Genomic DNA, 26,312 nt, shown 5'->3' with positions numbered 1-26,312 from the left:
ATATACAAACAGCTCATGCAGCTCAATATCAAAAAACAAACAACCCAATCAAAAAATGGGCGGAAGACCTAAATAGACATTTCTCCAAAGAAAACATACAGATGGCCAAGAGGCACATGAAAAGATGCTCAACATCACTAATAATTAGAGAAATGCAAATCAAAACTACAATGAGGTATCACCTCACACCAGTTAGAATGGCCATCATCAAAAAATCTACAAACAATAAATGCTGGAGAGAGTGTGGAGAAAAGGGAACCCTCTTGCACTGTTGGTAGGAATGTAAATTGATACAGCCACTATGGAGAACAGTATGGAGGTTCCTTAAAAAACTAAAAATAGAATTACCATATGACCCAGCAACCTCACTCCTGGGCGTATACCCAGAGAAAACCATAATTCAAAAAGACACACACACCCCAATGTTCATTGCAGCACTATTAACAATAGCCAGGTCATGGAAGCAACCTAAATGCCCATCAACAGATGAATGGATAAAGAAGATGTGGTACATATATACAATGGAATATTACTCATCCATAAAAAGGAATGAAATTGGTCATTTGTAGAGATGTGGATGGACCTAGAGACTGTCATACATAGTGAAGTAAGTCAGAAAGAGAAAAACAAATATGGTATATTAATGCATATATGTGGAATCTAGAAAAACGGTACAGATGAACCGGTTTGCAAGGCAGAAATAGAGACACAGATGTAGAGAACAAATATATGGACACCAAGGGGGGAACGGGGGGTGGGGTGAATTGGGAGATTGGGATTGACATATATAGACTAATATGTGTAAAATAGATAACTAATGAGAACCTGTTGTATAGCACAGTGAACTGTACTTCATTTTGCTGTGCAGTCGAAACTTACACAACATTGTAAAACAACTATACCCCAGTTAAAAATATAAATAAAATAAAGAATAAGGTCATTCTTTTTAAAGTATATTAGAAAAATAATGATAATATTTGGGGAAGGAAACTTCTCCCATCCTAGCTCAACAATTATTTGAGCAGAGAAACAAGCTGGCGTGAGGTTAAGGGGAAAGGCGGCAACCTCAGAAACCATGCAAAAATAACTAGCTCATCACCAGTGATGGCAGGAAGGGTTAAATCAGCATGGAGGACAGATTTTTATGGGCCAAACAGGCTAGCTCATGTGTGAGGAACTACACTAAAACAGCAGCTATGAAGCCTTGTGGATGGGAATGTAGAACAGCATTGGAAGTAGGAGGATATAGGCTACAGAGGAACTCACATGAGTCTCCAGGGCCCACAAGGGAGGGGAGCCCCTTGGGGAAGAAGCCCTGAGACATAGTCATTTCACTGTGCATATGTTGTGGGGCAGGGCAGGAAGAAGCATTCTAGCAACAAGCAAATTGTATTACAAGTGTGGTGGCTATGAATCGAAGGTCACAATTCAAGCACACAAGAAATACGACTTCACTTTTCCATAACTCATTTTCTTTTTAATCCTCATTCCACTGAGTTTCCTTTCTTTTTTCCCCAGAATTATAGAGCACCAGGGCATTGAAGTGGAAGTGCTATTCTGGTCTTCTGCTATTATCTACCCTCACTGATAAAGGCTCAGATGTTCTTTTATCACCTGTTATTCCCAGCTGTACACTCCATTAAGGTTCATCTTGTCCAGCCACTTCCATACCCCTCTCCAGTGCCTGGGAATTCTGCTCTCCCACACTGTGCTGGCCACGTGCTCCTCCCACACCAGGCTGGACCTCCACAACTGTGGAGCTGTGTAAGACCCTGTGGATATCCACAACAGGCTGGCCAAAGGAAACTTATGACCAAGACACACGACCCAGTTGTGTATTCTCTGTCATCTTCTCACTTCCCTGGGACCCTAGAATGAAATGAATATGGTGGCCCCAGTAAAATAAACAGTTTTAGATTCACTCCTGGGCTTCAGTAATTATAACTAGCACAGTGCATTGGTTAGCATGCCTTCAGATATAAGTGTAATAGTTATCAATTTGCCACATAACAAATTATCCCAAAACTTATTGCCTTAAAATAATAAACATTTATTATCACATAGCTTCTGCAAGTCAGGAATTTAGGAGTGGCTCAGCTTGGTGGTTGTGGCTCAGATTCTTTCATGAGGTTGCAGTCAAGATGTCAGCTGGGGCCACTGTCATATGAAGGCTTGACTGGGGCTAGAGAACTCACTTCCGGGATGGCTCACTCACATATCTGGTGACTTAATGCTGGTTGATGGCAGAAGGCCTCAGTTCCTGAGCACATGAACCTCTTTATAGGGCTGCTTGAGTGTCCTCACAACATGACTTCCACTGACTTCCCACAGAGTGAGTAACTCAATAGAAGAAGCAAGGAGGAAGTTACAGTGTCTTTATGTCCTAATCTCAGAAGTCACTCACTGTCACTTCTGCCACAATCTCTATACATCAGAAACAAATCACAAAGTCAATCCCACACTTAAGGGTAGGGGATTTAGGCTTTATCTTTTGAAAGGAGGAATACGAAAAAGTTTGTGTTTACATTTTAAAAACCACCACTATAAGCAACAGATAAAAACCAATTCAAATTAGCTTGAAAAATAAATGAGATGTATTGATTCACACTAGAATCCAGAGATAGGGCAGATTTCAGGATGGTGATTCATCCAGTAGCTCATTGAAGTCTTCAAGGACCCAGAATCTTTCTGACTCTTCTGTTATCCAACGTATCATTCTAAAACTGGCTCTCCTCATGGTCACAGAATGGCTGCTAAGAGCACTAAGGGGTATATGCTTCCTTGTTCATGTCTAGCCAGAGAAAGAAAACTGGACTCCTTCAATTATAAAATAAAAGTTCCCTGTGGTCAGGGGAGACTCATGTGCTGATTGGCTTAGACCTGGTCTACGTGAGCCAGTCATTGTGGCTAAAGGGTGGGACTACCTGACAGGTTTAGACTTGGATCGTGGGATTGGACATTCTCTCCCAAACCACAAAGTTCACACAAGGAGTGAGGGAAGTTGTGGACGTTGGGGAAGTTCACAACAGAAGGGCTAAGCAGGGGGTGGGCTGGCAGGCCAAGTGCTGGCTCCAGGAGAGCTAATGTTAATAGCCAGGGCTCAACCCCATGAAGTGGCAGAGAAACTGGAAGTCCCCACTCTCACTCAGCCTCTGCACCCGCCCCACTCAAGACCCAAACAGCCCACTGTGTGGAGATGCTGGTGGTTCAACAAGCTTTTCCTTTGGGAGGCAAATAGTCCATAAGTGTGAATCTATCAGCCACCTTGAGTTCCATCACTTCCATCCCAAGATTCCAAGTGCTCAGGCTCCAAGGGTTAGAGCTCGGACTGGGAGGGAGATGGGGAAAGGAAAGGGAAGGGAAGGGGAACATTCACACAGGCCGTTCTCATCACCTCTTCCCCCGAGCCCTCACACATAGCCTCCCTCTCTAATTGCATCAAGGCCACAATGGGCTTTCCCAACTTACAAGAGCCCTAAGCCTCAGTGTCAGGCACATGCAGAGCAGGGACTCACTATGTAGAGCCCTGCCTTGGTTGCCTAGGGTGGCTGTAACAAAGGATCACAAACTAGGTGTCTTAAAATAAGAGAAATTTATTCTCTCACAGTTCTGGAGGCTAGAAGTCCAAAATGAAGGTGTTGATAGGGCTACACTTCCTCTGAGACTCTGGGTAGAATCCCTCCTTGCCTCTTCCAGCTTCGGGTCATGCTCAGCAATCCTTGGCATGACTTGGCTTGCAAGTGCATCCCTGAAGTGTCTGCCTCTGTCATCACGTGGCGTTCTCTGTGTCTCCAGCTTCACGCGGAATTTTTCTTTTCTTGTAAGGACACCAGTCACATTGGATGAGAGCCTACCCTCATGATCTCATCTGAACTTGATTACATTACATCTGCAAAGACTCTATTTCCATATAAGGTCACATTCCCAAGTACCAGGGGACTGTGGACTTCAACATATCTTTTGGGGGGACACCGATTCAACCCATAGCAGCCCCTTTTATTTGTTCTTCCTCCAGTGCTTGTGGCAATAACTAAGGAGCAACTGCACTTCTTTCCCATAAAAGATAAGCATGTAATTCCCTGTCTACTCATCCTCAGTAGATTTGGAAGGCAAAGCAAGGGTGTATCCTGTCTGCCGGTCCTTCAGAAATATAACATGATGGCTCACCCGTGGCTGTGGGGTTGGCGATTTCTCTGTTAAATCTTCCTGTGTGCTGACTGCTCACCCTGCTTAATGGCTTCCCAACCCAGGAAGTCCTACGGCAGCTGCAGTCAGGCCCTGGTTACATCAACCCTCTCCCCTCAGGGCCTTGGTTTCCTCATCTGTAAAGTCTAAAGAGACTTCTAGTATTTGACGGTGACTATAAAGGGAGCACATCTGGCCCACATCAGCTCCACATCCAAATTCCCAATTCATATATGGCCATTCAGTGAGTGTCCCCTGCGATCTGCAGGAAGGCTCATTAGAGTGACTAAAGCACCTCCCTGGGGACAGCGTGTATCTTCATACGCAGATTCTGAGTAGAGGTAATAAAGAAGCTCCTGCTCTTCTGTTCCCCGGAGCCTATGCTTTGCATTCACACCGAATATCTGGACACCCACGCAGACACCACTTACATACATACGTATGAGAAATTGTGGAGGGTGAGAGCCAAATGCAGGGCAGAATGCCTGAATTACAGAAGAGGTGGAATCACTCAGCAGCCAGTGTCCTCTTGACTTCAGTCTGGCAACCGCATAAAAGCTAAAGAGCTTCCCCTACAGAAGGAAGGAAAAGAATCTGTGTCCCAGCAGGAGAGAGACTAGAACAACACACAGCTAGAGGGCTGCGAGGGTCAGCAGGGCCAATAACCACAGCCAAAGCCACAGGCCCCTTGGGCGGCCATAGCAAATCCAGCAGTCGGCTGTGAGCCCATTCAGCAGGGCCCTTCTGAGGGCTGGGGATTGAGAGGACAGGTCCAAACTCTCCAAGGAGGGGGCCCAGCAGAGAGGACTAGGCAGAGAATCAGGACCCAACCACACGGCTCATTCATGCCAGGGCAGGGCTCCCAGCCCAGCCTGGAAGCCCACACCCAGCAAAGGATCTGATGGGGTGGATGTTGATTGAATGGGGGGGTGGGGAGTAGGGTGAGGGAGAGGACAGATAGGAAGGGAGAGAAGCAGGAATTCAGTGATCGAGGACAAGCCATGTAATGGGAGAGAGCCTTTGACTTGGTGGGCTCTGGAGATTCAGGGCTCCCCCAGGTTGTGAACCATCAGGCTCCTGAGTAGCGATTCCAGACCCACCCACTGGCATTCCTCGCCCTGGATCAAATGGGCTGAGCCAGGCATGGCTGGAGGGCAGAGGCAGACTATACTGTGCACGTGTGACCTGTTCCTCCAGGTCCGCTGCTCCACTCTCCTCCACCCATCTTCCCCATACCCATCCGTTGGTAAAAGGCATTGTCGTCAGAGAACAAGATCTGGGCTCAGCCTTCACCAATAATGCTGGGCAAATTGTTTAACCAAACTAAGTCTCTACATCTTCATCTGTAAAATGAGAAAGTAATAGTACCTGTTTCCCGGGATCGTTGTGAGGAAAATAAGTGAGATAATGCATGTAAGTAGCGTAAGTGGTGAACATGCAATAAGCCCTACATATATACATATTCCCTTGCTCTTATAGAAAAATGAGCTTGTGAGTGAACCGAGCACTGTCTGCGGGACAGAACCCGGAGTCAGTCTTCAAACCCCTCAATGTGGCAGATTCCACGCACCTATGGCACTTGGGGCCCCCAAAGGCACTGCTTCATGTCTAGAAACAAGACAGTCAGCAAACAGAAGGCCTCTTTTTCCAGATCAAAGAAGGCTGCTCATCCTAGTACCAGTAGTTCTGGAAAAGGTGCCCTCTCACTGCCTCATTCACTTGTCCCCAACTAATTAACAGTCTGGCTGCTGCCCCAGGTGACTGATTGCTGCCCCTCCTCCTCCCTGGGAAGCTGGGGGTGGGGCATGTCTCAGGGAGGTTTCTGCTTGCACTCCTTCTACCACCTACTCCTCTCTGAGAACAGGAGATGCTGAAGGATGTGCATCCCCCTTGCAGAGCCCAGACAGCTCAGAGGCATGGCCTGGCCTCGCTGTGGCCTGAGGAAAGAGGATCTTTTGGTAGAGAGCAAACCTCGTGCCTATCCTGATACACTCAGAGCCCCTCAGCTGGCTCTCCCAAGACAATTTTTCTGGGTTAGTACTGGGGCCAGAGAGCAGAGCAGCAGAGAGAGGTAACAGCTTGTCTTCTTAAATGAAGACGCCTTACTAAAACCTTTGCCTAGGCCATCGACCCATTGCAGCCTTCCATACCAGCTGGAATCTTTTCCCAGGTTCCCCATATGTTGGTCTAGATCAGTGGTTCCAGTATATCAAAATCATTTGGGGAGCTTTGGCAAAACAAGATGCTCAGGTTTCACCCTGGACTAATGGAACCACCACTTCAGGTGGATGGAACTCAGGGAATCTATGCTTTTTAGAAGCTCATGAGGTGATTCTGATGCACAGTTAGGGTTACAAACGACTGTTCTAGACATTTGTCCATAGGTTTGCTGGGTCATTTTTTTTCACATCTTTATTGGAGTATAATTGCTTTACAATGGTGTGTTAGTTTCTGCTTTATAACAAAGTGAATCAGTTATACATATACATATGTTCCCATATCTCTTCCCTCTTGTGTCTCCCTCCCTCCCACCCTCCCTATCCCACCCCTCCAGGTGGTCACAAAACACTGAGCTGATCTCCCTGTGCTATGCAGCTGCTTCCCACTAGCTATCTACCTTACGTTTGATAGTGTATATATGTCCATGCCTCTCTCTCGCTTTGTCACAGCTTACCCTTCCCCCTGGTGTCTTTCTGAATGAGAGGAGCTGCTGAATACAAAACTGTCCCCACTCTAGGCCCTATGTTCACGCAGGCAAACGCAGGTACATGTGCACATACACACAGCATGAGGAACTTAGGGTGAATCAGCTGAGTCATGAGTTCAAGTGCCTCTTCCCAACCCACCCACCCAGGTGAGTTGGGTCATAAGAGCAATAACTACCAGCTGTCCCAGTCCTTACTGTTTACCAAGCTCTCTTCAGAAAAACTAGTGCCTTTGATCTCAGCTGCCTGTGAAATCTTGATTATTACAGATTATGATATAATATCTAATGAAAAACCAGGATTTCAAATTGTATCAGCAGTATGATGATAACTATGTAAAAACTTCATTTAAAAAAAGATGGAAGCATGTTCATTGTGTTTATCTTTCAGTACTTGAACCATGAGTTATAGTTTTCTTCTTTCTATGTATCTGAACTGTAGTTTATTAATGCTTTATTAATGAATATTATGGAGGGCTGAACAGTATAAACAAATATTATGATAGACCACCCCCAAAAGGTGTCCATGCCCTAATCCCCAGAATCTATATTCTTACGTGATTAAAGGGGTTTTGCAGGTTAAGATCTAAATGAGTGTATTGTGGGTTATCCAGGTGGGCCCAATGTAATTAGAAGGGTCCTTATAAGTGAGAGGTAGGCGAGTCAGAGTCAGAAAAGGAGATGTGATGATGGAAGCAGAGATCAGGGTGATGCGCTCAGGAGCCAAGGAATGCGAGCAGTCTCTAACAGCTGGAAATGGCAAGAAGTCGATTCTTAGAGCCTCCAGAAGGTACACAGCCTTTGATTTTAACCTTTTAAGACCCACTTTCAGACTTCTGACCTCCAAAACTATAAAATAATGAGCTTGTGTTGTTTTAAGCCATGGGGTTTGTTACAGCAGTAATAAGAAACTACTACAAGACCCAAAGAGGTAAAAAAAACAAAACCCGAAGTTACACAGCTAGTACCTGGAAGAGCTGAGACCAGAGCTCACTCTCCTGCTCTAACACTCCAGGGGTACCCAGAAGCCAGGAGCACCATATAAGGGGAGAAGGGACAGCTCTGCTATGTGCACGCACCCCTCCAGGGCTGTGGACTTCTTGGTTATACCTCTGTCAGTCCTGCTGTTGATCTGCCTCCCTTCCTCCACAGCCCAGCTCCTAGGGATTGCAGGGTGCTATACAGGGAAGAGCAGAGGGACCGATTTGAATATAAGAGCATTTTCCTTTGGGAGCCTCTGCTCCCCAGCCACCAATATCTTTATAGTAAATGGCTATCCATAGTAACAAGGTCTGAAATCCTAAAACAGATGAAAAGCTGACAATACTTAAAGGCAGAGTGTGAGTCCTACCATTTTTAAAACTGCCTGCAATTGCTAAAAGGGCTGAATCCTTTCTTTTTTTTTAAGAGAAACATTAGTCATGGAATGGTAGCATTTTTAGGGCTGCAAATTTTGAGTGCCTACTGCTTGGTTTTATTTATATATTTGGATGCCCTACCATATTTCAGAAAAGTTTAATACACTCATTCTGCAAATGCCTTTCTAAGCAGGGCTCTTTTGTGGATCAGAGGTGGAAGCTGTAGATGTAGAGGGAAGAGCCCTCGCCTGGGAGAGAGAAGTTCAAGACTCCAGTTCTTAGCTCTGCTGCTAACTTGAATGCAATCCGAATTCACTCAGTTCCCTCCATGCTGCTGTAGTGGGAGACAGTACAGAGGAGAGGTTGAGTCAGCGATCTTGTATGCAAGCAACAGAAAGGACTCTGGCTAAGTCAAGAAGAAGGGAATTTACTACTCCTACTGCAGGATCAGAATCAGGGGAGATTGAACACCTGGCTTGGACTAGACCTGCTAACTGTAGCCAAGCCACCAAAACCCTGGGCAACACACAATACTGATGGCCCAATCAGCAGGAGGCTGCTGTTGCCCCTAACAACCTCCTACCAATCCAACTTAGCCTTGCAACATTTGCTCCAGTCTCCCTGAAAAAATAGCCCCACTGGCTGAGCAAAGGTCACAGCCCACCCACTCTAAAGGTGGGCACCCAGTGCAAGAATTTAAGCTCTCTGACTTTGGCTTTAAAATGAGAGTACGATGGCAGACCATGTGAGGAAAGTAATTCCTTTACAGTGGTGGTTCTCAAAGTGTGGTCTTGGGACCAGCAATATCAGCATGCTCTGAGAACTTGTTAGAAAAGTACATACTCAGGGCCCACCCCAGATCTACTGAATCAGAAACTCTGGGGCGTGGCCCAGAAATCTGTTTCCACAAGCCCTCCAGCTGATAGTAATACGCACCAGTTTGAGAACCACTGTCCTAGGAGAAATCCGAACGCGACTTAAAAGTTTGAATGTCTGCCATTGTACCAAAAAATAATGATTGCCCCGTTTTACAGGTTAAAATCCAGAGTTTAGAACCAACTGGCAATAAAACGAAAATAAAATATTGGGTGAAAGTCTTCTTAGACAACATTTTTTTCTTACTGATGTGTGACATAGAGTGCTTGCTGTGCAAGCACAGCTTCAAAACAAATCCCCAACCCTTCCTTCCGACTACACTGCCGCCCCTTCACCCTCCTACAAAAACTCTGGACCCTCCTGTTTCTCAGCCCCCACTCCAACCTCCTTCCTGCCCTCCCTCAAATTATTTGACGCAGGAAGCAGCCCTCCTATTCTGCAAATCTAAAACCTCCCTGTTTCCTTTCTTCAGACAAGTATAATGAACTTTCAATGTCAGAACACTGGGACACTCAGAAGCAAGCAAACTGCCATCCTCTGGCCTTCTGTCCCCTCTGCCGTTCAGGCCATAGTGCCTTTCCTGCTCCAGCAGTTAGAAGCTGGCTCTATGTGTTACGGTCCTCTCAGCTCCGACTAGCCCTTGCCTCTCAGCCAGGCGGAGACTGGAAGCCTGTAGTCTGGAAGGTTTAGACTGAGCTGGAGGGACACCATGTGGCCATACCCGGTATGACACACCAAGCCAGGGGGCTTCTGGGTTTTTTTTTTTGGCCCGCTACAAGGCTTTGGGATCTTAGTTCCCTGACCAGGGATTGAACCCAGGCCCTCTGCAGTGAGACTGTGGAGTCCTAACCACTGGACTGCTAGGGAATTCCCGGGGCTTCTGTTCTTTATGTTATGTTTTTGTAAAGACTATGACACAATGACCTAAGGATATTTTTTGAAAGTAAAAAAACTAAAGTTCACCTACAATCATGCTAACAGGATTATTTTTATTTGTTCCTACTCTTAAATATTTTCTGACAGTTAACAACCACAACACCCACTCCGTGAAGCATCCCTTTCTTTTCCATGGATCTCTGATCATCAGTATTTTCCATGCTCATTCGAGGTTTTTGCAATTGTTCTCTTCACTGACAGTCGATAGCATGTTAGTGCAATGAAATGGAATGAAAAGGCATTAAACTGTTTGTCAGGCATGTCGTTAAGCGCCCCATTTCTGGAATGACACAGGCAGGGGTTCAAAACCCAGCTCTGCTTCTTACTAGCTGGGTGATCTTTAGTGTGTTTCCTAACCCTTCTGTATCTCAATTTCCTCATCTGTGAAATGGGGCAAGGGAAGAATATGATCTACTGTATAGGACTGTTATGAGGACGAAATAACAATATGTGAGGAGACCCTTAACACAGGGCCAGGCCATAGCCCTGACATCAGCATCATTATCATTTTTAAATGTATCCCCATGGGAACCATCACAACTGTTGCCAGCTGAAGACCTCTCTTGGACGGGAGCCCTGAAACTGCAAATCTAAGGGTTGACTCATAGCTGGAAAAACAGAAAATGAGGCAGCCTAGATTTTAGAGACTAGGACCTTGGGAGAGGCAAATGGGATTCCGGGTCAGGTCCCTCTGTTCCCACGCCTCAGCATCACTACCAAGCAGTATGTCCCTTGTCCTGGCTCTTCCCAGTTGCTGCAGGCCCCAGGTTCCTCACCTACAAAGAAAAAAGGAGTTTACGTACCACCGCCTTCATTTAAAACACAGTGTGCTCAGAAATGTGGGAACAAGCTTAGGATTCTCTCCAGGACACATTACCCCATGCGGTCCTTGAGATTCAGTCAAGGTCACCTTGACTTATAACTGCCTAAAATCTGCCGTGTACTCTGGCCAGAAATTTCTCTACAGGAAATCATCTTGCTGCCAAATGAGGCCCAATGAACAAAAGAAAACCAAGGCAATAAAAACCCAGAGACCCCCTAGAAGAGGATGTAAGGGGAGTCCCTCTCACTGGCATCCTCTAGAGAGCCAGACATCCATTTGGTGAACAAGTCTTCATAAGATTCTCTACTATGTGTCAGGCCAGGGGGTAGAAGATAAATTTGGCCCTGCCTCTGTCCTCAAGGCCTCATCTTTTTGTAAAAGACAGGCAAAAGGAGAGACATAGACACACATATAGCAACGACTCTGATAGTTTCATAAGTTATAATACAGGGCCGTCCAAGGTGCAGTGGAAACAGAAGTGAGCCATTACTTCTGCCCTGAGCAGTCAGGGAAGTCTTCACAGAGAAGACCTCTTTTAAAGGAGGATCAGATTACAGGTGAGACTAAAGCAGGGCTGGATCCATTAGAAAGCTGTTTATTATACTGCGCACAATAAGGCCTGAACTAGGACAGGGCCTTGGGCTAGCATGGAGGGAAGGGATGCAACAGAACTGCCTGGGGGAGCAAGTTAAAATACAGATTTCCAAGCCCTGCCCAAAGACCCAGACCTAGTAGGTTTGAAGAAGGGCCCAAGAATCTGAATATTTAGCAAGCCCCTCCCCCAGGGTGATGCTACTGCAGGTAATCCACATTCCCACCGCTCTCATTAGCCCCACAGCCATCGTAGTCAGCCCTCCTTCTTACGGCTTCTGTGGCCTCTGCCTGGGAGGTTCCTCCCCTTCTGCTCCCACTTGGCAAATGTCTTCTCCTTCAAGACCCAACAGCTCAAAAACACTGTTAGGTAAACCCTTTCGGAGTATCACTTTGTGCCAGCCACCAAGTTAGTACTTTATGTAGATTATTTCATTTAATCCTCAAGACAACCCTATAAGAGTAGGTCTCCTAATAAACCCCATTTTCCAGATGAGAAAACTGAGGCACAGAGCAGTTAAGTAACTGGCCCCCGGTTGTACTGCTGGGATGTAGTGTGTTTCATCTGTAACCCCCACTAGACCACTCACAATATGTGGCTGAGGCTATGTCTCTGTGGTCCTAGAGTCTGGGGCAGTGCTCAGCACAGTTGCTCAGTTAATGTTTGTTGAACAAATAAAAGAATAAATAAACACCACCTCCTTCCATCTGTGACCCTCAGCCAACACCCAGGCAAGGAATCTGCCCTCTCCTTCTGCTCTCCTCCCCGCCCTCCCCACTGCCACCTCCAGGAAGTACTCAGCAGCCCCGGCACAGCCCCCACTGTTGTTGACTAAGTGACCCAAGGACCAAGGAACATGCTTCCCTGTTTGTTGAGCCTTTTTATTTGGTCATATCAGAGAGGGAGCTCTCTCTCTCTCAACTGCCAGACTGGCCTCCTCAAAGTCTCCTCCTCCTCCAGGCTGCCTGCCAAGCCTCTCCCTCGCAGCTGCCTCCCCTCCCTCTCCCTCTGGCTCAGGCTTTTCAGCCCACCTGCCTTTTTGCTCCCCTCCCTGCATTCTTCCCCCTTTATCCCCCTCCCACTTCTCTCTAGGTTTTCCCCCTCTTTCTTTCTCTACCCTCCCCTTGTCTCTCCACCCCCCATCTCCTTCCTTCTCTCTCCCCTCCCCAACCCACTCCCTCTCTGCCGCTGGCTCTCTTTCTGTTGATGTGTGTGTGTGTGTCTCTCTCTGTTTCTCTCTCCTTTGTCTCCCTGCCTCTCTCTCTCCTCTCTTCTCCTGCCTTCCCTTCCTCTACTTCTCCCCTCGCTTCATCTCCTTTCCTCTCTCCCCCCATGGAATCCAGCACCACTTCCTCCCTGGCCTCTGCCCCGCTCCCCGATGGATGGAGGTCATCTGGCTGCCCTGGCTGCTTCCTTTCTGTATCAGACCCTCCAGGCTGGGGGCCTCTGGACCCTTCCCTCCAGCTTCCCCACTCGTATCCCTCAGGCTTCTTTCTCCGCTGAGTCCTCATTAGGGCCTTCTCCCCTCAAACCCTGCCCCACGTCCCTCCCGAGGGTACCCCGGTCTGCTGGGGACTGTTCTCCCCAAGCGGCCCCACAGCTCTGCTTCCCGGGGCCCCTGCAGTGCTGGAGGGGGATGTTATTCCTCTGGCTGGGCCTCGGGTCCTGCCAGCCTAGGCCCTGGGCCTGGTGGCCTCCACCGGCCCCCTCTGCTGCCTTCAAACAAACTGCAGAAATCCTGGAGTGGAGCTGAAGGGGCCAGTCCCTGCTTGGAAGCCACCCAAGTGAGAGGCGGAGGGGCCCTGCACAACAGCCCTCAACACTGGCTTCTTTGAGCCGCAGCCTTAGGCCCTCCTGTGGCCTCTGGGGCCTAACTGGCTAGTGGGGGGCCGGGGGGTGTCCTGCCGCCTCAGAGGGGCAGCCGGTGCCCCGACCCGACTTGGGTTGCAGGGCCTGGGCTCTCCGAGAAGGCCCAGAGCTGCAGGGAGTTCAGGACTGTTTTGCCCTCGCGAGAAGCATTTGTTCCTGGGGCAGAAGCTGTCAGGAAGACTCCAAACACGCTTAGAGGTGATGGTGGGGCCCGGAGGGGGCTTAGCCAGTGAGCATAAAGCACTGGCTGCAGGGGAAGAGGAGAGCTCATAGAGCCAGTACCCCAGACCTCCAAGCAGCTCACTCTGTTCCTTTCTTCAATAAACCCTTAACTGACAGCCCAGTGTGTGCCAGGTACTGGGTACCAGAGATAAGCAGAATGTTGTCCCTACCCTTTAAGGGCTGGTGAGAGAGAAGAACAGGTAAGCAGCAAATACAATGTGATAAATGCAATCATAAAAACGGATAATTATGAAAGGAAATATTGTACACATGTTAAATGCTGTAAACTGGCCTAAGCGTTTTATGCTACTTTATTTCAATCCTCATCTGCTCAAAAGGTTTTATCTCCATTTTACAGATGAGGAAACTGAGGCTCAGTTATGTAACAATTGCACAGCTAACAAATAGTGGAGCTATGATTCTTAAACTGCCTAAATGACCCCAAATTACTGCTTCCTACTGATATAAGGTAGGATGGACAAACAGAGTTACCAGCAGGGGGTGGTGGGGGTTGGAGTATAAGCGGGCAGAGTGGGTGGGAAGGCTTCAAAGAGAAGGGAAAGCCTGCTGGGTTTTTGAAGGATGAATAGGAGCTCCCCTGGCTACCAAAGAGCACAAAGGCAATCCAGGCCAACAAATGGTATGTAAAATCTCCTTTGATTTGTTGCAGATTTTTTCTCTAAAGAATTTTTTTTTCCAAGCTGTTCAAACTCCAACAACATTTATTTACTAAGTACCTACTAAGTAGCAAACACTTTTTAAAATTTAAGTATAGTTGACTTACAGTATTATATTAGTTTCAGGTGTACAACATAGTGATTTAATATTTTTATAGATTACACTCCATTTAAAGTTATTATAAAATAGTGGTTATATTCCCTGTGTTGTACAATATATTCTTGTAGCTTATTTATTATATACATAGTAGTTTGCACCTTTTGGCTCCCTACCCTTATCTTGCCCCTCCCCCCCTCCCCTCCCCTCTCCCCATTGGTAACCACTAGTTTTTCCTCTATATCTGTGAGTCTGTTTCTCTTTTGTTATATTCTTTTATCTTTTTTTAGATTCCACATATAAGTGATAACATACAGTATGTCTTTCAGCATAATACTCTCTAGACAGAATTTTTTTATGGCTGAGTAATATTGCATTGTATATACACACCACATCTTTATTCGTTCATCTGTTGATGGACACTTAGGTTGCTTCCATATGTTTGCTGCTGTAAATAATGCTGGTATGAACATTGGGGCGCATGTATCTTTTCAAATTAGTGTTTTTGTTTTCTTCAGATAAATACGCAGCAGTGAATTGCTGGATCATATGGCAGTTCTATTTTTAATTTTTTTTTTTTTTTTTTTTTTTTTTTTTTTTTTTTTTTTTTTTTTTTGGCGGTATGCGGGCCTCTCTCTCACTGTTGTGGCCTCTCCCGCCGCGGAGCACAGGCTCCAGACGCGCAGGCCCAGCGGCCATGGCCCACGGGCCCAGCCGCTCCACGGCATGTGGGACCCTCCCGGACCGGGGCACGAACCCGCGTCCCCCGCACCGGCAGGCAGACTCTCAACCACTGCGCCACCAGGGAAGCCCCTATTTTTAATTTTTTGAAGAACCTCCATACTGTTTTCCATAGTGGCTGCAGCAATTTACATTCCCACCAGTAGTGTACAAAGGTTCCCATTCCTCCACATCCTCACTAACCTTTGTTATTTGTAGGCTTTTTAATGATAGCCCATTCTGACCAATGTGAAGTGATATCTCGTTATGGTTTTGAGTTGCATTTCTCTGGTGATTTGTGACGTTGAGCATCTTTTCATGTGCCTATTGGCCATCTGTAATATCTTCTTTGGAAAAATGTCTATTCATGTCTTCCCATTTTTAAATTGGGTTGTTATTTTGATATTGAGTTGTATGAACTGTTTATATATTTTAGAAATTAGTTCCTTATCAGTCATATCAGTTGCAAATATTTTCTCCCATTCAGTAAGTTGTCTTTTCATTTTGTTGATGATTTGCTCTGCTGTGCAAAAGCTTTTAAGTTTAAACAAGTCCCATTTGTTTATTTTTGCTTTTGTTTCCTTTGCCTTAGGAGACGGATCCAAAAATAATATTGCTACGATTTATGTCAGAGAGTGTTCTGCCTATGTTTTCTTGTAGGATTTTTATGGTTTCCAGTCTTATATTTAGATCTTTAATTCATTTTAAGTTTATTTTTGTATATGGTGTGAGAAAATGTTCTCATTTTATTCTTTTACATGTAGTTATCCAAGTTTCCCAGCACCATTTATTAAAGAGACAGTCTTTTCTCCAATGTATATTCTTTCCTCCTTTGTCGAAGATTAATTGACCATAAGTGGTGGGTTTATTTCTGGGCTTTCTATTCTGTTCCACAGACCTCTGTGTCTGTTTTTGTACCATTACCATACTGTTTTGATGACTGTAGCTTTGTAGTATAGTCAGAAGTCAGGGAGTGTGATACTTCCAGCTTTGTTCTTTTCTTCTCAAGATTGTTTGCCTACTCAGGGTCTTCTGTGAGTCCATATAAATTTTAGGATTATTTATTTGTTCTAGTTCTGTGAAAACTGTCATGGATATTTTGATAGGGATAACATTAAATCTGTATATTGCTTTGGGTAGTATGGCCATTTTAACAATATTAATTCTTCCAATCCATCTATTTTTAAAATTGGAATTTCTGGTCACTAAAAATTGCAAATAACTTAGATAATATTCAATTCAGAAATTTCCTTAGGATGCCAACATGACTGGGCTCATTAAAAAAAAAAAGGCAATATTTAATAGTAATCTTAAAGTCAGGTTTAAAGAGGAAAAGAAAATGACCCATAATGCCACGGTCCTAACACAGCTTTTTTAGTCATTCTGTTTGCTTCCAATTCCTGTCAATAAATGCATAAGCATTTAACATGAGCAGTATGGAAGACAGCTTATTAATTTGCTTCATTATTGTAACCAAGCAAATGTTAGAGTCTTGAGTGGGATTTACAAATATCCTCTAAGTGGGTGCTTGTTCATTAGCAAAATTTCTCTAACTATCTAAGTCAGTATTTTTATATAGGAGAAACAATCTAATATCTCTATAGAAGTGATTCATTTCTTGCTTTACAAAGAAGACATACCCAGTATATGTGCACCTGCTTAGGGGAACTGTCTTCACAGAGGAGATTGAGTCCTTACCTGGTGGCCAAGGCCCAAGCTTCCTTCTTGCTCCCCAAAGCTTATGCTAGTATCAGGTAGCCACACCTACCCAATGTTCTTAGAACATACCAAGTACATTCCCATCTCTAGGTCTTTGCTCTTACCCTTCCTCCTGCCTCCAGTATCTTTCTTCTCTCTGCTTTCCCCAGATTTTTTCAGCCTCCATTCTTTAGGATCTAAATGAAGTCCCAGTTTGTCAATAAAGCTTTTTCAGAATCCTCAGGGATTTTTCCTGCCTCTGAGCCCTTCCAGTTTTAACAGTCAATACCACTCATTGCCTTATACCGTTGTATCATTTACAGGCATGCTCCATCTCCTAGATTTGAAGATCTTAAAGGCAAGGACTAAATTTGATTTCTCCTCCTCTGCCTTCTGCCCACAGCTGACAGTTTGCGTGTTGATTATAATGATGCTGTTCATATGTGATACAAAACTCTAGATTTCTAGCCATAAAAAAAAAAAAGAGTGTAGACTTGAAGTCAGAATGAGCCAGATTCAAATCCTAGTGCATCCATTTACTAATGATGGGACCTTGGAAAAGCCTCTGAACCTCTCTGAGCCTTAGTATTCTCATCTGTAAAATGGGGGCAATAATAGAGTTATTGGGAAGATCTAATGAGGTTATGCTTAGCACAGTGTAAAAAGTGCTTAATATATCATAAGCACTGAATGCATAGTTGATGCTGTTCTCTTCCTACTAATAATAATGGAAAATAATAGGCGATTAGAGTTTGCAAATAGATTTCGAACAGCATTAATCAAAGTCATTATCCACCAATATCATGGAAGTGTCCATTAAAGAATTTCACATTAAAAACTCGTGACAATTGAGTGATTCTAGGGACTTTGCACTTGAGTTGAGTTCCATAGCTCTGAGATTTCTCTATCCAGTGCCAAATGTCTGTGACCCCTGATCAGAGTTACCATGGATACCCTAATTTGCACAGTTGTTACGTTGTTTCCCTATTTCTGAATGACCCTCCAAGCTAACTCAGTCTCCTAGAATGTTGGAACTGGGAGTAACTCTTAGGACTGCCCCCTTGTTCTGAAGGCAAGGAAGCAGCAGCTCTCACAGAGTCACTTGGCAGGTACGTGACAGAGCCAGAATTTTGAACCCCAGTATCCCAACTTCCAGGTCAGAACTCAGCATTCACCATATCATGCTGACTCCTTGGAGAAAGAGTGACTCTGAGAGACTTATGTACCATACACAGGGGCACTGGGATTTGATCTCAAAGTGTATTTATTACCATGAGCTCTGCTGAGTGGTCCTAGCTACCGTGGCTGCTATTTAATTATTCCATTATCTGATAGTGAGAATAGTTCATGCTAAACAATAGCTACAATATGCATCTTCTCTCAAGTGTTCCTGCTTAGCATTTGAATCCAGCCTCTATGCTGGAATTCGAGTAACCTCACTCTTTAAAATGTAGGTCTGGGGCTTCTCTGGTGGCGCAGTGGTTGAGAGTCTGCCTGCCGATGCAGGGGACATGGGTTCGTGCCCCGGTCCGGGAGGATCCCACATGCCGCGGAGCTGCTGGGCCCGTGAGCCATGGCCGCTGAGCCTGCGCGTCCGGAGCCTGTGCTCCGCAGCGCGAGAGGCCACAACAGTGAGAGGCCTGCGTACCGCAAAAAAAAAAAAAAAAAATATGTAGGTCCGGCAATATTAAAGAGTCACCAAACCTCCTGGGATTCATATGTAGAGTCACTTTTGTGTATGGAAGCAAGCAGGAGGAAGAAGCCCACATAGAAGCGTGCCATGCTCCTTTGTGGGCGCAAATAAGTGATCTTTCACTGCTACAGTTTCACCTAAGAGGAGAGCAAAGAAGGAAAATGGTGTTTGTTGCATGAACGACTGGTTACCAAAGGCGTAATCCAGTAGTCACTCACAGCACCATCAGTCATGCCTGAGCAATTAAAATCTCACAGACACCATCATCACTCCAGCAGGGCAAAACTTGGCTCTTACCTCAATGTTCCGGGGCTTTCTCAGATGATAGATTGTATGAGTTCCTGGCATGGAGATCTCACAATAAAATTTACCCAGTGGTGCATCTTGCCTGAATCAAATTTCGCAGTCACGATGGCCCTATAAATGCGCTGGACAGGGATTGTCCGTCCCTGCTGAGCAGACACATGCCTTGATGGATGAGGAAGCCCCATCAAATTTCAGACCCAGGCTAAACCCAGCTGAAGCTGCCTTCCGTCTCTCATCTTCTATGAAATCAGTTATAACTCTTATCCAGAGAATTGAGCAGATCTGCCTCTAGCTCAGTGTGACTCTATCAAGTCTAGCCCTGACCTCATCCCCACACATGTGGCCTCAGAGCCTTTCACTCATGATTCGTGGCCCACACACATGACAATAACCCTGAGTGCCAGTACTATACGCTGGCTGACACCACAGTGTCCAGAACCCACCACGCCAGCCCCTCTAGAAAGAGTGACGTGTGCCGTGCCCCCCAGGCTAACTCTCTGGGTTTATAGCATTGCATCTACAGATGCAAAGAATCCCAGATGGGCCCACTGAGCGTTTTCTGTGTGTCAGGGACTTAGCTAAATGTTTAATAGGCATTATCTTATTTTATTCTCCTGATAGCCAAATGAGGAAGATTTTATTATATCCATTTTCTATGTGAGGAAACAAAAGTCAAAGATCAAGTAACTGGTCTGAGGTCACACAGTGAACAAGTGGCAGAGCTAGGATTAGGGCCCAGATGTGTCTGACCCCAAATCCCAAGCTCATCACCTCTGTGCTCTACAGCGGCCTCTGTCACATCATCTTTCATTGCTAAGGTACAGCGCTGTGCACGCATGCGTGAAGACCGGGCAGGCAGGACCAGAGGCGGTTGGAACTGCTCTTGCCTAGCCTCCCTCACCCACCCATTCATCCTTCTAGCAGATGTCGCTAACTGCTGCAGGCCAGGTGCTATGGCAGGAGTAAACAGCACAGAGGTCCCCTCCTTAGCATGAGGACCTCAAAGACAAACAAGGACTTATTTTTCAGGCTGCTCAGTCTGCAGCCCATGTGTGTTCACTTTTCTCTCCAGGGGTCATCTTTACCAGGAACTTTAGGGCTGGACCTAGTTGCTCTTGAGAGATTCCACAAAGTCCAGAACACAAGGCTGGTGCCACTACTGTTGGTCTCAGGCTAGATATTTATCCCAGGGGAACTTCAAACCATGGAGTACTCCAAAGCCTCTCCTTCCTACCTGTCTGGAATTGCTTTTTGACTACACCCTTGCATGACTCACTAGCAGCAATATTTCTGGAGGGCTTCCAATTCAAGTGAAAGTATTTTGTGTTTCTTCAGTTACTGGCTTAAGCTGATGTAAAAGGGCTGGAAGGTCCTGAACATGTTCTGCTTGATGGACCCAACACCCCCTAACACTCCTCATGCGGTTAATGATAGTTTCTTCCTTCTCATGGGAAACCATTGGGATTAGACAGTTTTAATTGACCCTCGTGCTTAAGTCACACCAAGTCTGTGGTCACCCCTCCAGAAGACTATGCTTCTTGTAACCAGTGGAACATGAAATGGATGCAAACTTTCTGTAATAATTTCTCTGTGTCCAAAAATTATGTTCACTTGTCCTTTAAATATTCTTGTTAAGAGTAGAGAAAGCCTCCCCACTGGGACTGCCTACATCAAACAGAGGAACACTCCATTTTGTTCCCCAGGGGTAGTAACCAAAGGAGCTTGATAGTGTTCAGAGGACTTGGCCAAGAGCTGCAGGCAAATGACTTCTGTCTTCATTCCCTAAGACCAAGTGGGCCATTCCAGCAGGGGGTCCTAGACTACTCAAACTTCCAGAACAATCCCACTTTGTGTAAAGAGCTGCAAAACAACACAGGTCATATCTGAATGTTGCTCAGCAATGCTTTCTATAGAGAATAAAAGTAAACAAAGAATATTCCTTTCACTAGTCTCCAGCTCTTAAATGTCCTAAAATAGTCATCTCATTCCTTAATAAAAAGAATGTAGGGGGCTTCCCTGGTGGCGCAGTGGTTGAGAGTCTGCCTGCCGATGCAGGGAACATGGGTTCATGCCCCGGTCCGGGAAGATCCCACATGCCGCGGAACGGCTAGGCCCATGAGCCATGGCCGCTGAGCCTGCGCGTCCGGAGCCTGTGCTCCGCAACGGGAGAGGCCACAACAGTGAGAGGTGCACGTACCGCAAAAAAAAAAAAAAAAAAAAAAAAAAAAAAGAATGTAGGTCAACCTAGCCCATAGAAGGTACATAGCTGATACTGGCAACAGCAACACTCTAAACAGAGGCTTCTTAGGAGGATAAACTGTTGGTCAAAAAAAGCATGTTGTTCACTGATGGGAAAATGGCTTAAGTTTTCAGTTTTATTCCTTTTGTGTACCAGTAGTTTTATGTTATGCTGGTTTATGGCAGGGCGCTCCAAAGGGTCTCTGTCCCTACAAAGTAGATACAGTCTGCTCCTCCTCTGCCTACTTGATGCTACCCGAATACAGTTCCCCACTGAAGACTTGCCTCCTTCAGGAAGTCTGCTCTGACTTGTATCCTGAGGATTTTCCCAGCCTTTGTCGGGTGCTCCCTCTAAACGTTGGTCATAAAGCACTAATGGCCTCATATGCCTTCAAAACAGGATAGCAATAGTCATCTGGGGAAAAAATGCCCTTTGCCCACTAAATGAGGAAGCAGATGGAAAACTGAAACTGCCAAATGACTTTTCAAGAAGAGCTCAACAGTCAATCAGGTGGCCTTTCCCGGGAAACTACTGAATGTATGCAGCTTAGGGTTCTCGTGCAAAGCAGCAATAAACTACTGGTATCTCTTTCACTTCTCTGCCAGCTCTGAAAAAAACAATTGTCTGTGAAAATTGTATATGTCGGTACAGCTTTTCTGGGGAAGAAATCCACTTCTAAAATTTATCCTAAGGAATTAACTGCAGCTGTACACAGCGCCAGATGTCCATTGCTATATTATATAACAGGGGAAAAAATGTTGGGACACATTTGTAAGTAAATTGTGGTACATCCGTTGGAAGAATAGTAAGCAATCGTTAAAAATCCCATATAATAATATCTTAAGGGCTTCCCTGGTGGCGCAGTGGTTGAGAGTCTGCCTGCCGATGCAGGGAACATGGGTTCGTGCCCCAGTCCGGGAAGATCCCACATGCCGCGGAGCAGCTGAGCCTGTGCGTCCGGAGCCTATGCTCCGCAACAGTGGGAGGCCCGCGTACCGCAAAAAAAAAAAAAAAAAAATCTTAAAATATGGCAAAATATTCACAATGTATTGTTAAATGAAAAAAGTTATGTTGTATGCATGGCATTATCCCAATTTTGCACATGAAAAAAAATTATGGCATAAACGCAAGGAAAAAAGATAGAAAAATGATTATCCCTGTTTTTTTCTGTATTCTCCAATTTTTCTGCAAGAATATATTTTTTTCTTTTCATTTTAAGTAAAAATAAGTTACTTTTTAAAAAGATAAGATAAATAACTGTAGTAAGAATTTGGGAAGAGAAAGTCTCTGTAATTGAACAGTAACACAGCTTTAAGCTTTCTGATAGCTGAGGAAAAATATAAAGTTTTCATGTTTCATAGTGATTATTAGATAAATGTTTATCTTCTAAAGAACACTTTGCTTTATCCTCAAAGTAAACTTGTGAGCTAAGCTTGTATCACATGAAAACCTTTTTATACTGTAAATTATTCTAAGGGGTCAAAAAGGGGGTGCATCATTTTAAAGCACTGTTTGTACTGGGTATCAGCTGTTTTCACTATGCAGCATGCATATAACTTTCTTCTGGCAACTGCTCCCTGATTTTACTCTCTGGAACCCACCCTCACTCTCATGAAGTCCCTGTGCAAAGGGCAAGGTGACTAATCCCTAGTTTCAGAGATGGACATAAACTCAGACCTGATCAATTACAGCATCACAGTCCCCACCCCACAGTAATTGCTTAAGGGATAAACTTTAACCTAAACATAGCCGGTGAAATGCAATAAAACTTCTGTGGGACTCCTGGAGAGAAACACATGCTCTTTTCTACTGGACTTAAATCTAGGAGGACAAAAGGCTACCAAAAACCTTCTTTTCCACCACTTAGAGTCTGAAGATGAAGCCAATATAAGGAGAACCAGTACCAAGAAACAGAGTGAGATTTGGACCTAGTATCAAGCCTCTGGGTCACACTATACCTGAAGCTCTGTCTATCCTTGTGCTTTTTAGTTGCATAAGCCAATAAATTCCCCTTTTATTGCTTAAGCCAGGATAGGTTGAGTTTTTTTATTTGCAGCCTTAATATCCATTTCCAATCCTACAGGGATGGTAAAACACACCTTTTAGAAATTATGAATATACTGCAGAAGCTGAAAAACTCCCCATGAGAGTAATTAAGGGAAGCCATGATAAAGAGTTATTATCCCTATTCAGAAATCCGAGACCAGATGTCTTTTTTTACTTTAATCATCCTCTTTGATTGGATAGTTATACTCCTGAATAATAATCCCTCCCTCAGAGTGTTGTTATGAAGAATAAATGAGGATAAAAATGTATGAAAATGCTTAGAACAGTGCCTGACACCCAGTAGGTTCCCAAGAAATTTTAGTTTCCTTCCCCCAGAATATTATTGTCAAAAACCAAAATGCAGGGACTCCCCTGGGGGTGCAGTGATTAAGAATCTGCCTGCCAAAGCAGGGGACACAGGTCCGATCCCTGGTCCGGGAAGATCCCACATGCCACAGAGCAACTAAACCCGTGCACCATAACTACTGAGCCTGCGCTCTTGAGCCCGTGAGCCACAACTGCTGAGGCCACATGCGACAACTACTGAACCTGCGTGCTGCAACTACTGAAGCCCGCGTGCCTAGAGCCTGTGCTCCACAACAAGAGAAGCCACCGAAATGAGAAGCCCACGCACCACAGACAAGAGCAGCCCCCGCTTGCCGTGACTAGAGAAAACCTGCGCGTAGCAACAGACCCAACGCAGCCAAGAAATAAAAGAAAATGTGCACAGACAAGACACTTGTAAATTATCAAGACCTGCACAGTTGTCCAAAACAATGTTCTTTGCACCTCTTTTGAACTGAAACATGATCAGAGCATAGGGTATTTGCAAGAAAACATCCCCAAAGCAGTGATGCTGCTATATTTACAAATGATGGACCAAAGTGTATGCCTTAGGAGAAGGACATCACAGTGGGCACTTTTGCAGAACTATGGCCACACAGGAGAACTGACCCTGAACAGAGTTTGTCAGATGGGAAGCAGGAAGGCCTACGAAGGACTAGGCACAGTGACATGTTTGATGTGCCAACTGAGAAAGCAAGGAGCATGAAAACAGCTCCAGGGATGACTCCAAAGAGATGTATGTCCCGAAAGCTGGACTTCTTTTTGGAAATGTTGCAGGTGCTCCTAAGAGGTTAATGTGGTACCAAGAGCATGTGTTTTAAGTTATACGCACCTAAACTACAGTCTCAGCACTGCCACTTACCTACTAAGCGATCTTGAGCTATTTCTTAAACTAACTCTCAGGTTTTTTATCTGTGACATTTGAATAATAGTATGTACTGGTAGTAGCTCCTTTCCTCCAAGATGTGCCAAGCATTAGGGAAGCTCACAGATAACCCTGTTCTCCTGTTGGGTATATGACGGGTTTGCACTTCCCCATCCCCTTGGAAGTGGGGTGTATTCTTGTAGTTTGCTTTGGGAAATGAAATGTGAGCTGAAGTGCCTTGTATCTGGTGAGGTGGAAGCTTCAAGAGCCAGACCATGATCTGTTAGGTCCCCTTCTACCTGATGAGGTGATTCTAGACACAGGATTGGATCTCTTGTCAGCCTGAATTGCCTGGTGTCTATAATGAACAAAACTCCGCTGGTGAACTGCACTGAATATGGATCACAAACGAGAAATAGGTTTTGAGTTCTTACTTCAGCACAACCAAGCACACCCTGTTTGATGCACCAAGGTAGCCCCTCTTACTTACATGAAGTCATTTAGAGATACTCGGCATGTAATTTAATTCTCTCAAAACTTTGAACCTCTCCATATGTTACAATCAATGTCAAAGTACTTCTAGAACTTTACAAGCAAAATTAGGAAGATTCAAAGTAAAATGGATGTGATTAGAAAGGATTGATATTACCCAGTGCCAGTGAAGATACAGGATGACAAATATTCTCACACTCTGTTATAAAAATGTAAATTGCATAAGCTTTCTGAAGGACAATCTAACACTTTCCCTAGATAGAGAAGTGCAAACCTATCATTTACCCAGCAGGAGAACAGGACTATCTGTGGCTTCTCTCATGATTGGCACATCTTGGAGGCAAGGAGCTACTACCAGGTACATATTATCATTCACATTATCAAAATTTAACCTAATTTAGAAATGTCTTCTTAGAAAATTATGAAATACTTATGCAAAGAAATACGTATAAGGATGTTCTTTGATGTACTAGTTGCAAGAGTGAAAAGTTGGAAATGACCCAAATGTCTAACACTAGGAGGTCAGTTATATAAACATGGTAAATACATATATGGAATGCTGCTATGCAGCCATGAAGAACAATGAGGTCAATCCATATTTCTGAACACAAGTATATCCATGATATATTATTTGTAAAGGGCAAAGTAAAATAGCATATGCTGTATGATTCTCTTTTCATAAATGTATGTTTGCAATATTGAAAAAAGAGCTACCTAAATGCAATTAATGGGTTATCTTTCTGTAATAAGCTAAAATTGATTTCCACTTTCTTTGTTTTTCCTTCTGAGTGCCTGATTCTTTTCTTTTTTACAATAAACATAATTATTACTTTTTTAATCAGAAAAAAGTAATAAAGCTATTTTTATTCTGAAAATGGAGGGTGATGAGTGGGATGTAACAGGCTGAGGGAGAAAGAATCAGAGAGATGGAAAGAGTGACCAAGAGGTTGTCTATAAACCAGGGCTGCAGAGATTGGGAAACATCCAAGTTCTTTTGAGAAGTTATGTTTTTTTTCTTTTCCATTATGGTTTATGATGGGATATTGAATATAGTTCCCTGTGTTATACAGTAGGACCTTGTTGTTTATCCATTCTATATATAATAGTTTGCATCTGCTAATCCCAAAATCCCAATCCACCCCTCCCCTGTGGCAACCACAAGTCTGTTCTCTATGCCTGTGAGTCTGTTTCTGTTTCATAGAAAAGTTCATTCATGTCATATTTTAGAATCCACATATAAGAGATATCATATGGTATTTGTCTTTCTCTTTCTGACTTACTTCACTTTGTATGATAATCTGTAGGTCCATCCATGTTGCTACAAATGGCATTGTTTCATTCTTTTTTATGGCTAAGTAGTATCCTGTTGCGTACATATACCACATCTTCTTTATCCATTCATTTGTCCTTGGACATTTAGGTTGTTTCCAAGTCTTGCCTATTGTAAATAGTGCTGCTATGAACATAGGAGTGCATGTATCTTTTTGGATTATAGTTTTTTCCAGATATATGCACAGGAGTGGAATTGCTGTGGCAGCACCAATTTACATTCCCACCAACAATGTAAGA

Source organism: Phocoena sinus, chromosome 8 (genome assembly GCF_008692025.1).
Source record: "Phocoena sinus isolate mPhoSin1 chromosome 8, mPhoSin1.pri, whole genome shotgun sequence".
Classification (NCBI taxonomy): domain Eukaryota; kingdom Metazoa; phylum Chordata; class Mammalia; order Artiodactyla; family Phocoenidae; genus Phocoena; species Phocoena sinus.
The sequence above is the reverse complement of the archived record's forward strand: the minus strand, read 5'-3'. Positions refer to the sequence as shown.